The sequence below is a fragment of the Chelonia mydas genome, chromosome 13, assembly GCF_015237465.2.
Source record: "Chelonia mydas isolate rCheMyd1 chromosome 13, rCheMyd1.pri.v2, whole genome shotgun sequence".
Classification (NCBI taxonomy): domain Eukaryota; kingdom Metazoa; phylum Chordata; order Testudines; family Cheloniidae; genus Chelonia; species Chelonia mydas.
Window position 1 is genome coordinate 20,841,141 of NC_051253.2, and position 17,174 is coordinate 20,858,314.

General features: G+C 48.1%; 2 protein-coding genes across 2 annotated transcripts in view; one reads left to right on the forward strand and one right to left on the reverse strand.

The window, feature by feature from the left end:
• LPIN3 (lipin 3) overlaps positions 1-6,778 on the reverse strand; it is a 48,609-nt gene extending 41,831 nt beyond the window's left edge. The window contains exons 1-2 of the mRNA XM_043527418.1: positions 6,635-6,778; positions 6,396-6,507 (exon numbers count right to left, since the gene is read on the reverse strand). The gene's annotated coding sequence lies outside the window, so the exon portion shown is untranslated. The remainder of the gene's footprint in view (positions 1-6,395; positions 6,508-6,634) is intronic.
• Positions 6,779-6,858: 80 nt separating this feature from the next.
• Positions 6,859-17,174, forward strand: part of ZHX3 (zinc fingers and homeoboxes 3) — a 64,810-nt gene continuing 54,494 nt past the window's right edge. The window contains exon 1 of the mRNA XM_037877227.2: positions 6,859-7,567. The gene's annotated coding sequence lies outside the window, so the exon portion shown is untranslated. The remainder of the gene's footprint in view (positions 7,568-17,174) is intronic.

Here is a 17,174-nt window from a genome sequence, read left to right on the forward strand (position 1 = left end):
CCCAAAGCACTTAATAAATACGAATGAATTAAGCCTCTCAACACCCCTGCAAGGTAGAGAAGTCCTGATACCCTCATTTTCCAGAAGAGGCACCTCTGTGCCAGCTGTCTCTGGGGCATAGAGAGGTGAAGTGACTTGACTAAGGTCCCATGGCTAGTTGGTGGCAGAGTCAGGAACAGAACCCAGGACTCCTGGCTGCCAGTCTCCTGCTGTAGTCACTTGCTTACTTATGTTCACTTAGTCACTTATGCTGCATGCTACAAAGTAGTGATGAGGTTAATGCAAAGAGAAAGTGAAAAATTATTTAATAACTAATTACCAGTATTGTTGTCGAGATGCTGGTCGCAGCTCCAGAGTGAAGGCTGAATTGAGTTTGGCACCTAAGCGGGATTCAGTCCCTTATCAGGATACTGCCTCTCACTGATGAGCCTGAAGAGCAGAGATGAGCTGCTCAAGTCTGGGAGAGAGGACAGGGACCTCCCTCCATTTCTGCCTCCCAAACCCAAGAGAGGGAGAATGATGCAACCAATCTGTTTAAAAGAAGTTCTGTTTCCCCCGCCCCTTCCACAACAGCTGCTGCATTAAGAGGTCAGGAGAGACCTTATGATGAACCCCTTGCATGTTTCAGATGTGGAGGGTGGTCTCAGCCTCGCCTCCTCTCTGCTTCCCCTTAAATGATCCTCTCCTGTTTCCCTGGGATTGTCCCGACTGTTCGACCCCGGCTTTGAGCTCCCCAACACACCCACTTGTGACATTTCCCCTTTGAAGTTCTGTCACTGCACAGGATGAGGAGCCTCTGTTGGTACTGAAAGCAGCGTGACAGCGTGGGGCTCACGCTGAACCAGCCTGTATGAACTGGTAGGGACTTCTGGTCCAGAAGCAGGGAACAGGCAAGAAAAGATGGTCCGGGGGAACTGTGGGAAGGCACTGAAAGGCTAGCACGCTAGAAACAGATGCAGCACTAAACAAAGTCTGTAGATTCTGCAGGGGCAGGGGGTTTGTTTTGACGGCAAGATGCTTTCTTAAGGAGCCCATGGTCCCACTTGGCCAACCCCAGCAAACTGAGGGCTGAGCTGCACATTCAGAACCCAAATAATTGCTAAATGAGCACAAGGAGATTGCGGGTTTTTTTTCTTTCCAGACAAAAGTTCTTTCTCCTGGTGAGCTGTTCCCACTGTTCCGTAACACTGGAAAATACCCCACCCCCACTGCTCCTCCAAACTCATTAAAAACAAACCCAGAGCAACATGTTTTGTCTAGAGCCAAATGGCCTGCGCGGGATGTGCTGAGCTGGCTTGGAACAGAGAGGCAAGAAAGAAAATCTGATCTAGGGGGTTCAGCTGAATCTTTCTTGGTGCAAAACACACAGACGGATTCAGTCTAATGAACAATACAGAGCACTGTGAGTGCACCTGTCATTTTGGCAACGTGGCCCCTGCCAGGAGGAGCTTACATTCAAGCTCAGATGAAAATGAAGGCTTGAGTCGGTGCCTATAAAGGCTTGTGAAAGGAGTGAGTTTTAAAGAGGGCTCTGAAAAAGGGTGTGTGTGTTAGGGGCTGGGTTGGGAATGGAAGGCTGTTTCAGATGGGCGTGGAGGGAGGGTTAGGAGAGGAGACAAAGCTGAAACTGAGAGAAAGGAACCCTGAGAAGTGAAGGGGCCTGACTGTCCACTGCTTAGCACCTTGTATCATCATTTACCCTTGTCCAAAGGGGGTGTAAAACAATCCAAATGAAATTCTTTGCTCGCTGACACCAGCGGTAGTAACATTTGCCCTCCACGGTGCCAGGTCTCAATGCTGACAGTGAAGAATTAGGCCAAAGTTGCATAACAGGCTTGCACTGATTCACCAACTATCCTGGCAATCCATTGCAATCTCCTGACTGCCTTTGAAGTGACACTGGCAAGGCAGGTAGACCTACAGTCACACATCCTAGTGGTGGCATGGTGTGGCTTGTGGGCATGCACTATCCTGGCTCTGCTGATTTATTTTTGTAAATGGGCAAGCTACTGAAATGTCTACAAAGAATTCTGATCCCTGAAGTGTTCTGCCTGCTGGATTCTGGTATATTTCAGTGCCACTCTGCTCACTACACAAAGAGTACGCAGGCTGCCTGCTCTCCGGGAGTCCTTTTAATTTAACTCTGTTGTGGTTCTTTGCTGGGGGGGAAAGCAGCAATGTAAGAGTGGCCAGGAATGAGCAGTCCAGTTGTCAGTTTAGCAGAGTGTCTTTTCTGTCAGTGGTCAGTACCAGATGCCTTAGAGAAAGGTGCAAGAAACGGCAAAGTGGCAAATATGTAGTAGCCTGTCCATAGGAGAAGCCCCTTCTGCTAGAGGTTGCCTTAGGGGCTTAGATCCCTTCCAAACTTTTGTGTTGTTGTTGCTTTCAATCCTGGAACTGTGGATATTTTCTTTATCCATATAAAATGTCCAAACCTCCCATAGACAACAGTGGGGCAGGATCGTACCTTTAACAAGCAAGTTTTAATGTATGAGTTGGTCTGGACACAGCGATTGATTTGTAAAAGTCCTAGAAGCGGCGTCCACACAAAGGTCTCATAGCCAGTTAAGAGAAAAGGAGTACTTGTGGCACCTTAGAGACTAACCAATTTATATAAGCTATTACCAACAGGAGAGTGGGGTGGGGGGAGAGAAAACCTTTTGTAGTGATAAACACCCACTTTTTTCATGGTCTGTGTGTATAAAAACATCTTCTATATTTTTCACAGTATGCATCCGATGAAGTGAGCTGTAGCTCACGAAAGCTTATGCTCAAATAAATTGGTTAGTCTCCAAGATGCCACAAGTACTTCTTTTCTTTTTGCGAATACAGACTAACACAGCTGTTACTCTGAAGCCAGTAAAGATGTTACTTTAGCAAACAAAAACACAAACTGTAGAAAATCTACTCCATAGCAGGAAAACACAGGGTGGAAAACAGAGCCAGGGACAGATAGTTTAGAAGGGCTGGGGGCTTTCCCTTCTTTGGCCCACCTCTAGCTAAACTGATAATCTGATGCGTAATAGAGGTCAGAGCTGACCTCTATCTACCAGGCCAGTTCAGGAAAGGCTGCTGGGTGAGTGAGCCAGAGGGCTGGACTAGCCTCACCGCTGTGGCTGCTGCTTCCGCATTGCTGCTGTCTGAAGTGAGGGGAAAGAAAACACAGCAGCAATGGGCTCCATGTAAGTGACACCCTCCCCCTCTCTGTGGCCAGTCACAGGGAATCCCCAGCCAGGGTAGGAAGGTTTGGATGTGAAAGGGATTTCCCAAGCACTTTATCAAGGGGCTCCCTCCTAGAAGAGATAAGCAGGCATTTAAAACCACAGAGAGAGGCAGCAGGGGAAGCCTGGCAAAGCACTGTGTTTCCTGTCTCTCCTCAGCTGGCTTCGCAGGGGCTCTGATTTCCTTCAGTGGATCAACAAAGAGTTCCAGAGGCTTTTGAAAGAGGTGACTCAGCACATAATAGGAGCGGAGAAAGAATGAATGTGCTCAGAGTTGTTAAAATTCCCATGCAGCGAAAGTGAAACCAACCAGAGCACAGGTAGTTTGTTCAAAGGTGGTTGTAATTTCTAAAGGCTTGTCATGCCATGACCTTCAGTCACATACTTTGGATCAGCAAAACCACTTGAGTTAGCACAGTGGGGGAGTTTATTACTATTATTTATTTTCTATTCCTGGGAAAGGTCAAGTCAGACTGGAATAGTGAGAGGGGGAGAAGCATCTGCCAAGGAAATACGTATTTAAGAGATATGCAAATAAAATAGGATCCAGTATTGCCAACTCCAATTGTTGAAAAATCATGAGCCAGGCCCCCCAAAATCATTATTGTTTTAAAAAATAATAAATTGGGGGGGGTTGCCTTCTGGCTTGTCAATGGTACGGTTCATGCTATTCTTCACAAACACAAGAACTAGAAATGTACTTTCTTTTAAATAAAATCTTTATTCACTTGACTCTGGGAGCCAGGGGTTAAAAACAAATAAAAACACTCCCAAACCAAACTAAAATAAAAAAACAACCCACACCACCAAGATGCACCATAAAATCAGGAGAGTTGGCAACAACGCTGATTGGATGTTCCAAACAGACCAAAGTGGCTGAAAGGATAGTGTGTTCATAATATTTTTCTCATTTGCCTAAGGACACTCCATTGCAAAAATCAAGTTCTACTCTTGGCTACAGCGGTGTACATCGTAGGAACTCCACAGATTTATACAGTTATGCCATATGTACACCAGCGTAACTGAGAACAGAATCTGACCCATTAGGTTTGTGAAAAGAAAAACAGGTGTCCCATTTGCTCTGTATTCAGCTATAGAATCCCTTATCCTTAGTACTAAACTGGCATCTAGTTCCAGGGATGTTTTATTATAATTTAAAACAAACAAAGCTTTATAAAAAAGTGTGTGCCGTAGTTTTATAATTTTTAATTTACATTTTAAAGTATGCTCAGTATTAATTATTATTGTTATTTATACTAAATGTATGGTAGGTGCTTTACAAGCACTTCTAATGACAGCTCCCAGCTCCAAAGACCTTACAGTCTTAGGACACAACCCACAAATTGCCCCATGGGAGCAGTCCCCTGCACCCAAGCCCTTTATCCAGGGGCTCCCTTCTAGGAGTGAGAAGCAGGCTAATGTGCCTCTGTTTTCCAGCAGTAAGGCTGAAAGTGAGACTCAATCCCTAAGACAGAAGCTGCATTTTCTATTTTGCTGTTCTGTTCTTTCCTCTTGTGTGTTTGTCTCATTTTGTCTTCTAGGAAATGGGCTTGGACTTTAGAAACAACAGCACCCTAGACGTCTCCAGCCCATCTCAAGTAACTTCTTATCTCCCCAAAAAGAACAATTAAGAGTCTCTTAGATGATATTAATGATGGTAAGCAAAGGGAGTTTTCCTTCTAAAACCGCCCTGCAGCTAAAGAGATGTTGTTAAAATAAAAACCTTTTAAAATATGTTACATTTCAGATGCTTTCACTGGTTTGCCTTTCCCCCCCTTGTATCTTTAATAAAGGGCTAAAAGGATTTTGAATGGTGTGTTTGCCATGGTCGTAAAGCAGGCTGAGGTCTACTGTATAGCAAACCCTGAGCCTCTAATGTTGAACAGTTCCAGGGTCCAGGGCCTTTAACTCCTTGGGCCCATTTATTCCATCTAAATTAATACAACAGAGCCCCTTGGACTGCACTGAGCTTCCTTGTTGCACACAGAGCAGCTTGCTAGAGGCCTGATCCTGCAAAGTTACACTCGTGCATAACTTTACTCATATGGGTAGTCAGTCCCACTCAAGCCAATGAGGCTACTCTCATAAGTAAAGTTACCCAGAGGTACCGTTGTGGCATCTAGGCCCCAGGTCTGGGCCAGGACCCACTGTGCTAGGATGACACCCTAGTCCCACTAAAATCAATGAGAATTTTGCCACTGCCTTCAATGGGGCTGGGATTCATCCTAAAGCTTGAATCCTGCAGTGGGGTCTGCACAGGCAGACACCTGTTTTTGTAGAGACCCGTCAACTCCCGTTGGACTTAGCATGAGATCAAGGGGTCACCCACACAGATCCGAATGCAGGCTCAGGTTCTACAATTATTTCAAAAGCAGTAGGGTGCACACAGCATTGTACAGACAATGAAGAGCTAATATAGTCCTCATCTTGGAGTTTTTACAGATTCAGGATTCTCTCCTGAAAGTGATCTGTGTTTGAACCTCCCAGTGACTGAGCTGTTAACAAATGTATATTTAAAAATAAAATACAATAAAATAGGAAAGAAGCAGGGGTTAACATTTTCCCCCACTCCAGAACAAGAAGCTAGGATTAAAAAACAGTTTGATGTGGAGCTAGGAACCAATAAAAAGTGGGAATTAGATGTGGAATCAAATATAATTTTGAGCAAGTATTGTAACCCTTTCCCCATTCCCCTGTGTCTGTAAATTGTCTTGGTTGGGGCCTGACCCTGCTTCACCGAGGTCAATGCTATTGATTTCAAGGGAAGCCGGATCAGGGCTTAAGATGCTCTGCTTTTCAGGACAGGGACTTGCACTTTTATATTTCTGTTAACCCCTTGCACGTTAGGGTGCTATAGAAATAAACTCTCCACCTGTATAGTCAGGTGAATGCTAAACAGATCCTGCTGGAAAGCCACCCTGAAATGGAACAGCGTAGGTGCAGAAAGTCCATTGGTATCATTTTTGTTTGAGACACACTCACATACATGAAGCAAGGTATGTTATTTTGGTCTGAAGTGGGGTAGGGCTTATGGTAGGGTGCCAAATAAAAGATATATTCAGTAGTTAAAAGCATGTTATATTGTTCCAGTGAGTTAGTCGCATTTCAGGATGGAAGGGATCCCAAGAGGCCCTGATCATGCACACAATTATGCATGTAAGAAATTTTACTCACTCTTATAGTCCGATAGCGGGACCTCTCATGTGGGTGTTTGCAGGATCAGGCCATTAGCTGAGTGGGTCTTAAGTTCAAGTCCATAGGTAACCAGCAGGCTGTAGAGTTCATTCTGGTGATTTGCAGAACATAATTTGACAACCACACAGTTGGGTGGATGGGGGGAAGGAGGGTCCGTGAGATGATTTTAATCTTACAAAGCAGACCATAGAATGGGCAGGTAGAGCCCACTGCCCCACCCTGCACAGGGTTATGCCCACGGATACCATGACACCTGTGCAGCGTCCTGCTGCCTTGCCCAGCTGCAACGCTCGGCAGCACCAGGAGGACCCTGTTCTTCAGGCAGGTTCTTATACCGCCCCCACCCTGGGGACGCCCACGGGTCCCCGTTCTCTCTGCGCGGTCGGGGCCTTTATGTGGGGGTTGGGCCCTGCTGTACTTTTTGGAGCTGTGCCGGCGCTAGGGCCAAGTCCTTCACCTTACACAAGACGCCCCAATGAAGTCCAGGGCCCCACTCCAGCCCCAGCAGGGCACGAGGAGGCGGAGCAAGAAGTGGCCCTCGGCTCTCCCTGGGCGCCGCTCGTCGCCGCCGGCCCTCACAGCGGCGGGTGCAGGGGCAGTGCCTGTGGGGCGCTGCAGGGAGCAGGGCTCACCCCACGCCCTGTGGGGCGCTGCGCTGGGAGGAGTGGGGGAGAGGGAAGGGGGCAGTGGAGGGGAGAAGAAAATGGGGAAGGAGAAGGGCAGGGAGCGGGGGAAGAAGGGGGGGGCACGTAAAAAACCCCCCAGAGATGTAGGGACCCTGCCCCGACGCCACAGGAGCTGCACACGGCGCATGCGCTCGAGGCAGGACCGACTCCGATTCGATTACGTCACCCTTCACCGCCGAATGTTACTCATTCTTGCTGATCCTCGTGTGTGTTGCGCCCGCCCGCCCCGCGCTTCTCCGCCCGCCCGAGTAAACCCCCCGTCCTCCGTGCATATTGATGTTGCTGGGCCCGCCCCCTATCCTCCTCCCCCGCTTAGACTGGTGCTGGAGCGTCCGCCCGGCAGCTCCGCTGGGTGTCCCGTCCGCCCCCGCCCGCCCCGCGGGCACAGCCCGGGCCTCCGCCGCCGGGAGCGCTGCCCGCTGCTGCCACTCGCACCGAGCCAGCCGGGCAGGGGAGCCGCCGGAGGTGAGTCCCGAGCGGCTCGGCCCGTCTGCACTGGGGCGGGGCCACCGGGGGTCCCCTGCTCCTGCCCCCCATCCATCCTGCCCACCTTCCCGGCTCCTGCCCCCCGATCCACCCCACCCCTCTGCCCTCCTTCCCGGCTCCTGCGCCCCCGATCCACCCCACCCCTCTGCCCTCCTTCCCGGCTCCTGCCCCCCGATCCACCCCACCCCTCTGCCGTCCTTCCCGGCTCCTGCGCCCCCGATCCACCCCACCTCTCTGCCCTCCTTCCCGGCTCCTGCCCCCCGATCCACCCCACCCCTCTGCCCTCCTTCCCGGCTCCTGCGCCCCCGATCCACCCCACCCCTCTGCCCTCCTTCCCGGCTCCTGCGCCCCCGATCCACCCCACCCCTCTGCCCTCCTTCCCGGCTCCTGCCCCCCGATCCACCCCACCCCTCTGCCGTCCTTCCCGGCTCCTGCGCCCCGATCCACCCCACCTCTCTGCCCTCCTTCCCGGCTCCTGCCCCCCGATCCACCCCACCCCTCTGCCCTCCTTCCCGGCTCCTGCCCCCCGATCCACCCCACCCTTCTGCCCTCCTTCCCGGCTCCTGCCCCCCGATCCACCCCACCCTTCTGCCCTCCTTCCCGGCTCCTGCCCCCCGATCCACCCCACCCCTCTGCCCTCCTTCCCGGCTCCTGCCCCCCGATCCACCCCACCCCTCTGCCCTCCTTCCCGGCTCCTGCCCCCCGATCCACCCCACCCCTCTGCCCTCCTTCCCGGCTCCTGCCCCCCGATCCACCCCACCCCTCTGCCCTCCTTCCCGGCTCCTGCCCCCCGATCCACCCCACCCCTCTGCCCTCCTTCCCGGCTCCTGCCCCCCGATCCACCCCTCTGCCCTCCTTCCCGGCTCCTGCCCCCCGATCCACCCCACCCCTCTGCCCTCCTTCCCGGCTCCTGCCCCCCGATCCACCCCTCTGCCCTCCTTCCCGGCTCCTGCCCCCCGATCCACCCCACCCCTCTGCCCTCCTTCCCGGCTCCTGCCCCCCGATCCACCCTCCCACCCTGCCCCCTGATCCACCCTCCCACCCTGCCCCCTGATCCACCGCCCGGCTCCTGCCCCACCGCCACCCGACCCACCCTCCTTCCCGGCTCCTGCCCTCCGATTCACCCCATCCCCTGGCCCCTCCACCGCCCGGCTCCTGCCCCCCCCCTTCCCCTACCCTCCTCACGGCTCCTCCTGCCCCCATCCCTGGCTATTGCCTTCGTCACACCCCTACCCCAGCTCCTGCCCCCATCTCATCTCTCACCTGCCCCCCCCCATCACCTGGCCTGGGGACTGCCCCGTCCCTTCTGCGCCTGCTTTTTGCTCACCCCCCCGCCCAATCTTTTCCCCAGCTGACCGTCCCCTGGCTACTCCCCTCTTTGCCACCAACCGTCTTAGCTTTCCTGCCTTTGCTCGCTCCCTCCCTTTTCTTTCACTCTCCTTTCAGTAGGAGTTCCCATCCTCCGTGGAGAGCCCCAGGCACTTGGGGGAAGGGAAGCGTGCCCAGATGATCTCCTGGGGGCTGCCCGGGCACCTCCGTGCTGCTCCCCCCTGCTGTGGTCTAGCTCCCGGAAGGGGATGGTGAAAGTGCGGGGGTGGAGAGGAATAAAAGAGGCTTTGGATGTTTACAAACAAGTGTGTATTTGCTTGACATTGGCAGGCGATTTGCATGGCTGAGGCCCAAGAAGGGGGTGGGGGTAGGGGCTGGCATGTGTGTGTGTTGGGGAAGAGCAGCGTGCAGCATGATACTGGTAAGGTTGGGAACAGGGCTGGCATAGGGGTGTAGTGGGCTGTGGTGTATCCATGCAGTGTTCTTCCTTCACCCCTGCCTGTCTCAGCCTAGCATCAGTCCAGAACATCAGTTTTGTAAACTGGTGCTGGCTTTAATCAGATGATTGACTAAATGAAAATGCCAGTCTATTAACAAAATACATCCATGGTACTTCTACCTTAGCCCTTCCCAGCACTCTGGGCAGCTGAGTTGTTTTGAGGTTGTGTTTTTTCCCCAGTGTCCATTTGTGTCTACTTCTAGATTGCTTCAGGACCTACAAATAGAACCAGGGCTAGGGAGCAAATTATAGCTATCCCTGATCTGGTCATGGCATACAGTTTGTAGCGTGGATGGGGTTATTGAGGTGTAGACTCTTTGATGCTGCTGTGATCCCACGCAATTAGCCTTGGAACACCTCTTTGTGAGAGAGAGATGTTATCCTCCTTTTTCAGGTAGGAAAACGGAGGTGCTGAGGCAGATTTTCAGAGGTATTTTGGTGTCTAAAGATACAAGCAGTCTTCTAGTGAGATTTTCAGAAGCCTACAACTCCCCTACAAATCCATCTTTAGATATCTATATACCTTTAGAAATCTGGCCCAAAGTAACTTGCCCATGGTCACACAAGAAATCTGTGGCAGAGACAGGATTAGAAGAACCCAGATCTTCCCTGCTGAGCCCTAACCACAGGACCATTTCTTTCTTGGAATGTTGTTTCCTAGCCAATCTAATCCCCGGGATTATTAGGTTAAAGTCCTGTCTGTGCTACCAACTGGAGCCAACTCGTAATTGGGTCCTCTGAGTTAGTCACATTTGTAGTGTGTGTCTAGTGAGTTGCTGGGGGCTTCAAGCCTCCTCCCACCAGGCAGCTGGCTGTAGAGGATACTGGGCATCCAATGCATTTGAGTAAATCAGGTGTGGAGCCTGGACGGAAAGTGTGGAGGGCTGGGGTCTTGCATCACTTTTCTTTGGCTGGTTAACATTTCTGAGAAGTGACTGCACAGATTTACGCTGGCCTTTTAAAACACACACTGCAGTTCTGAGCATGGGAGGGGCTGTTGTGTAGTTTGCTTGAAGTTTTTCAACAAGCTCTTTACAGTGAGGTTTTCCATTTCTAATCCCAGCTGGAAAAAAGATGTCTGTGTTTTAGCTCCTCTTTCTCTCCCATTTCTGCCACTGCAGGATTATTGCCGTAGTTCAGGGTTGTTACAACACCAAGTAAACTTTCTCCCTGACCACCTCCTATTTCCACACAATCCCAAACCAAAGATCATAGTGTCCTAAGAAACTTTGATGGGCTATTCTCCATGGATATAAAGGAGCCAAAAGTTTACCTCACTAGCTGGAACATCTTAGTCACAATTAATTTGTTTTTAAAAAGACATGGAGGAGGAAAAATTCAGAGCCACCACTGACAGAAGCAAAGGAATTAAAGATAACACTGTATTTACCATAGAAGAGAACTGCAATTTAATGATAACTATATTAACTAGGTTGGATCTGTGACATGGATCTATTGTGCAACATTTGATGTGTAGCTCAGGAGGGGAAGACAGAGACTTTCAGTCTGTTCTAAATGCATGTTGTGCCACTTTATCATTATACGGATATATTGACACCCATGCTGCCTTGGGATCCTGATCCCCTCTGTGGGTAGGAGCAAAGTGGGTGTTGCTATTGCATTCTTGTTTCAGCACTGTTTACTCTGTGGCAAAAATAAATCAGCATGTACCTCTCCAGTTCTTAGCCTCAGCTGCACAGGTTACATCATTTGCAAACTGGAGGCCAGATCCTGAGAGGTCATGAACACCCTGTAACTCCTGCTATATTCAATGAGAGCTAGGGATGTCGTCCCCTTTCTCTGGGCATCAGGCTATTATTTCCCATTCCAATACAACTGGGACCGTAGATTCTTGCTTTAAAGTTTAGATGCAGCCTGGTGGATATGGAAACAAACAGCTATGCAGAGTCTGTGGAACTTATGCAAGCAGCAGGCAGGAGATGGAATGATGTTTCTTACTGTCATTCTAATTTTTCAGCTGTTCAAAATCATACACACAAACTTATGGTTTTTATGGTGGGTGGTTTTGTTTTTTTTGGAAACTCAATTTCCTCCAGCATTTCACTTAGCCTTTGTTTTCCACCTCTGTGTATTTTTCCCTTAACCCCTTTCCCCACCACCCCCATCTTTAGGATCGGATTTTGCAACCCTTCTGCATGTGAAATATCACCAAGGGACTATTCATGAGAATAAGGGTGCAGGAGCAGGACCTTAATATGTCTGTAATATTATCTTCCTTCTCTTGCTCCCACAGTGTGCCATCATGGGCTGCTTGGGCTAGCAGTAGTTGTAAGGGCTGATGGCTGGGCCGTCCCTGGGGGCCGTTCAGCTTCCCCTGCTGGTCTGACAGAGCTTTCCTTTGGCCAGGTGTAAGGCCTGCAGTATATTCTTCTTTTGCCAGGCTGAGGGGTGGTCTGGGTGGGTATGTTAGCATTTTCCCCAAAATAACCTGTTTTTTCATTTAACCAAAAAAACAAAAGACATCTCTCACCTTTATTTGATCATCATCATCATCTGATCATCATGTGATGTAGCTTGATTATACATAAGGCAGTGACTTGAGAGGGGCTAGTGATGACAAAATGAGAGTAAAGCTACAGTGGCTTGTTTGTCACCAGTTCCTCAAGGAGTAATTATAGTTTTGGTTTGTTTTCATCTAGCATATATTATATATATATACACACACACACACAAAACCTTGGCTTCTTTGCTCTCCTCTCGGCTTTGAGCTGCATATTATCTGTTGATCTCCCTCCTTAAATGTATTCCTGGTCACTTGACTTGCTGCCCTCCTCCCTATGTTCCACCAAAATTCTTAAGTGTAATTTTAGAAACTGTTTACATTCCTCAAAGTACCTTTTGATGTACGTATTATGCTTTCCCAATGTCTCTTACTTGCCTTATTGTTGTTAAACAATATCCCACAAGCTATATACAGGCCTCTTATGTATTTTAGCATTTGCTTGAAAGCACTCGATAGTGTTAAGGTTGCAAATGTTTCCATTATTGCTTCATCCACGTAGTTGCACTCATAACTTCCCAAAAGTTTCATCTGTGGGGATAAAATTTTTCCATGTTTGAGCTCTCTGCAAAGATGAATGTTTTGGGGAAAATTTGGGGAAAAGCCTTCCAGCTACCTTTGAGTGGAGAGTGGGGGGGGGGGGGGGGGAGAGGAGAATTTTAAGAAGTTCTAATCATATATTTTTGGACAGGGCTACATCTGAGATGGCTGAAGTTTAACTGGTGGAACTTGGCATATAAATAGTCCTTAATATAGAGCAGTGTCTGAGGGACGATAGTTTTGATTTAAGTAATGAGCATTAGAAAATTCACTGAGACTAGAGGGCAGAAGTCACTTAAAGGAGGCGGCTCTGACTGGGAAGTAAGTACATCCCCCATCTCTCTTAGCCCTTTTCTTTCTGGTTGAGGAATACTCAGGTCAGTCCCTGATTGACTTGCTCCATTAGATACAAGGGCTCAGTCTACTCACAGCTGATTTCAGACTGTTAGAGGGACACCCAGAGTCACGTTATAGACAGCCACATACATATTCTGCTCTGTAACACTTTAAGACCAATAGAAATACTTCCAGGAAACTTTTAAAATCCTCTCCAGTAGAAAGTGCTTTGAATAAAACAATCCTCTGTGTTTGCAATCCCAACATTGTGCTAATGCTTGAATGGGAAACTGACTACGTAGCATTTTCTTCTACTGTTTTCCTTGTCAAGCATATTGTTTAATACTGTTTGCTGGTATGCATACTATATAACGCTAATAATTTTTATATCAAATATACAGCATGTGCAATGTAAGTGAATTGCTAATGCTATAGGAACCTCAACTCTCATTGCAGGCTTTTTATTCTAATTGGATAACATTAAAGTTTCCTGAACATAGTATTTTTGCATTTGTTTATATAGTACAAAGAAGCAACTGAAATGCGAGTCTGTAACTTGGTCCAGAATCGTGTAAGGTTTTCGTGAACCATTTTGATGGAACTGCAGCCCCATAATTCAGAGGTTTTAAAATAATTTTTAAGGCTGTTGACAGATTCTCCCCCCCCCCCCCCCCCCAGGAGGTAATTGGTCATCTTCATTGCTCCAGCTGTGAAGCGTTATCAGTGTTTTTAGGGTTGAGTGGCACCATACACACAGTTTGAAAGGGACTAGCTCTAAATATAATTTTTTAATGCATAATTATGATATCACTTGTTAATTCACAGAATATAGGTGGGATTTTTCCCCCTCATAAGTTAGGTGGGTTTTTTTTTGCTGGATTTGCAAAATGTTGGTCTCTAATCTGTGTATGTGTACATATGCATGCATGCAATACCTGCAAAAGGGCTACTGGGCCCTAAAAAGCTCCTGTGCTCACTACGGGTCTGCAGCAAAGCATACTCTCCACAGGTGCATTCCCTCATGGTTGGGTGTGGCAGCTCTCCTCCTCCTTTGGTACCCACTTTAGACAGCCACTTTGGCCCTGCAGTACTCTGTGGCTTCCAGTCACCTGGACCTCCAGCCAGGTCACTTTTAGTCCTACCCCTTTTAGCAAAAACAATAGCTTGGCATCATTGCACCAGATCCTCAGCCCAACTTTGGCCTTTATGGGCCTTCCAGCCAGTGGCTCTAGTGCAGGGGTAGGCAACCTATGGCATGTGTGCCGATTTTCAGTGGCACTCTCTCTGCCTGGGTCCCAGCCAGCAGTCTGGGGGAAACTTTGTATTTTAATTTAATTTTAAATGAAGCTTCTTAAACATTTTTAAAAACCTTATTTACTTTACATACAACAATAGCTATATATTATAGACTTATAGAGAAAGACTTTCTAAAAACATTAATGTAATACTGGCACACGAAGCCTTAAATTAGAGCAAATAAATGAAGACTCAGCACACCACTTCTGAAAGGTTGCCGACTCCTGCTGTAGTGTCTTCACACCACTACCTTAGGTGGGCCACTAGGGGAACCCAAACCTGTATTCTACTCTGGGTTCCCACCAGGGACCCTGTAAGGTCTGTTCATTCAGGCCCTCTGCTGCACTGCTCTGCTTCCTACCAGGGCTTGCACAGCAAACCTGTCTACCAGGCTCTTCGCAGGCAGACATTTCTGCAGGTCTCAGAACAAAGGGGAGCCCAACTAGTTATGAGGAACAAAAGGTCCTGCATAAGACCTACCTGCCCTAGGGAAGGTCTGATATCTGGGAGGCTCCAATTAGGCACTTCCTTTCAGCAGTCTTTGATTAGGCCCTAGCCCTAGCCCTGCCTTCCTTCCTTCATAAGGCTAGCTCAAGAGGTCTGTTCTCTGTCCTACTCAGCCACCAGAGTGAGCTGGGCATTTCCTTTTTTAGCTCCTCCCTCCAGGCTTGATACCTTGCACAGGTGCAATGGGGTGGGGCTGATTGGGGCCACAGGCTCTCATTAACCCCTTCTTGGTCAGTGTGGGGTCTGTATACCCCATCACATGTTCCAATCTCTTGTGGTGCTGAGCTCTCTTAGATGCTGAATGCCCTTGATTGACTGTAGTCTCTGGGAAGTGAGGGTGTTCAGTGCTTTGGAGGATTGAGCTCCAGAGGCATTGGCTATTGGACAGGTCCCAATTTTTTTCAGTAGTTCTCAGAAGAGCACTATCTAAGCACACTAAGAGCTAAGCTAATGTTACTAAAACCAAATCATTGACTTACACAATTACACACTGCAAACTAGAAACCTTAGTTATAGACAGCCTGTCTTGTGTTCCCAGTTATCCCCCCATTTTATTTTTCATATACTCCCTACTTTTATTCATTTAGATGAAGATAATAAAAACACCTATCCAAGGCTGTGGGTGCCCTCACAGAGTTCACAACACAGTAAATAAAATCCTAGCAGCATTACTGGGTGAGACCAAAGGTCTGTCTAGCCCAGTATCCCGTCTTCCGACAGTGGCCAATGCCAGGTGCCCCAGAGGGAATGAACAGAACAGGTTATTATCAAGTGATCCGTTCCCTGTCCCCCATTCCCAGCTTCTGGCAAACAGAAGCTAGGGACACCATTGCAACGGGAACTCAGCCAGCCAGGCACTTACAGAGACTCCTGTCCACCCCTTCACAGTTTGGGGAAGCCTACCCTCAGCCCTCTCCAAAAACCCTCTAACCAGAAGTCTTTAGGGCTGCACATTGCAACTGATTTGATGTTTCGCCCTTATCCAGCCAAAACCCTACACAAATCAAATCTTTTCTGTGTAATCCAAGTGTTATAGGAGGTCAGTTCAATTTCTGTTATTTTATTTATATGACAGTAGCACCTAGGAGCAACTGTCATGGGCCTGGACCCTGTTGTACTACCTGCTGTATAAACACAGAGCAAAAAGACTATCCCTGCCCCAAATGCTTACCATCCAAGTATTAAATTAGACAACGGATGGATACGGACAGTGGTCGGAGGGAATGGGGATTTGCAAGGAAACAGTGAGACAATATTAATCAGCATGGTGGGCCTTGGTCTCCACACCAATAGCCAAACCTTTGTCAAGTTTTTTGTAGGCATCACATCAAAGGAAAGTTTAAAGCAGGATAAACATATGGATGTTTATGGGGAGCTCCTCCGAAGTGTGAAGGGTGGCCTGGGCGAAAGTATGCTTTGCTTGTTTGAAAAGTGAATAAGTGGACAACATAGGTTTGCTAGTGGAGGGATGCAAAGAGTGGCATGGTGTGGTCAAGGTGACAGGATAGGAACATGGTCTTTGCAGCAGCGTTCTGAATGAACTTCAGTGGGTCAAAGTTGCAATTGGGATATAAGCCATTTTCCTGATTACAATCTGATTGTTTTGAACAGCGTCCTACACGTACTCCAAATGCTGCTGCAAACTAACAAAGCACTTTTGTGTGTGTGTATGTGTGTATGTGCGCGCACGTGCATCAGGTGCTTTCTTTTCATGTTGCCTCTTTACATGCAGTATGATGTACTGCAGCGGGAGCAGGAGGCCAATTCGTAGTAGTCTCTGAGAGACATTTTTATTTTAAAAAAAGTGAAGTGCCTGGTTAACACCCAAATAAATTGACTGTGCGTGTGTGTGAAAGCAAAATTTAAACAAATGGCCCTATGAAGTTAATTCTGCTCTCTTGATTTTTTTTGTAAGAATCAGTCAGCATCTAAGTTTCTGTGAAGAGGGCTTTGAACCTCTTGTCAGTTTAAATTTTGACAAACAAGGATGTTCAAACTGGACAAACAGCATTTAAGGTTTAGGTTTTTGTTACTTGGTCTAGTGTCTAGATTTCCTTCTCAAACTCCATTCAGCATGTGGGTATTGGTAGGGATCTTCCATAGTGCTCCACTAATTGTTTTTGCAGCATATTTTGAGTATAAAACTAGTTATAAACAATACATCTTGGACACTTTTTCATGTAGTTGTATTTAATGAGCTGAGGTGTCTTGGTCCAGTGTCAGAAGAGTAAGTTACCAAATCCCCTGCTGGCACCTTGTACCGATGCAGAGCCCCATTGTGTCAATACCAAGGACCTCCCATGCTGAGCCAATTGCTGGCTCAGGGACTATCCGTTGTTAATAGCAAATGGGCCATTTGTGCCTTGTCAGGAGTATCATTTAAGCAGACATTTACTTGCCATCAGTGCAGAGTGGCTGGGTTATTACACATATTGAATCTATTTCCCCATGTTAAGTACCCTCACACCTTCTTGTCAACTGTCTAAATGGGCCATCTTGATTATCACTGCAAAAGTTTTTTTCTCCTGCTGATAATAGCTCATCTTAATCAATTAGCC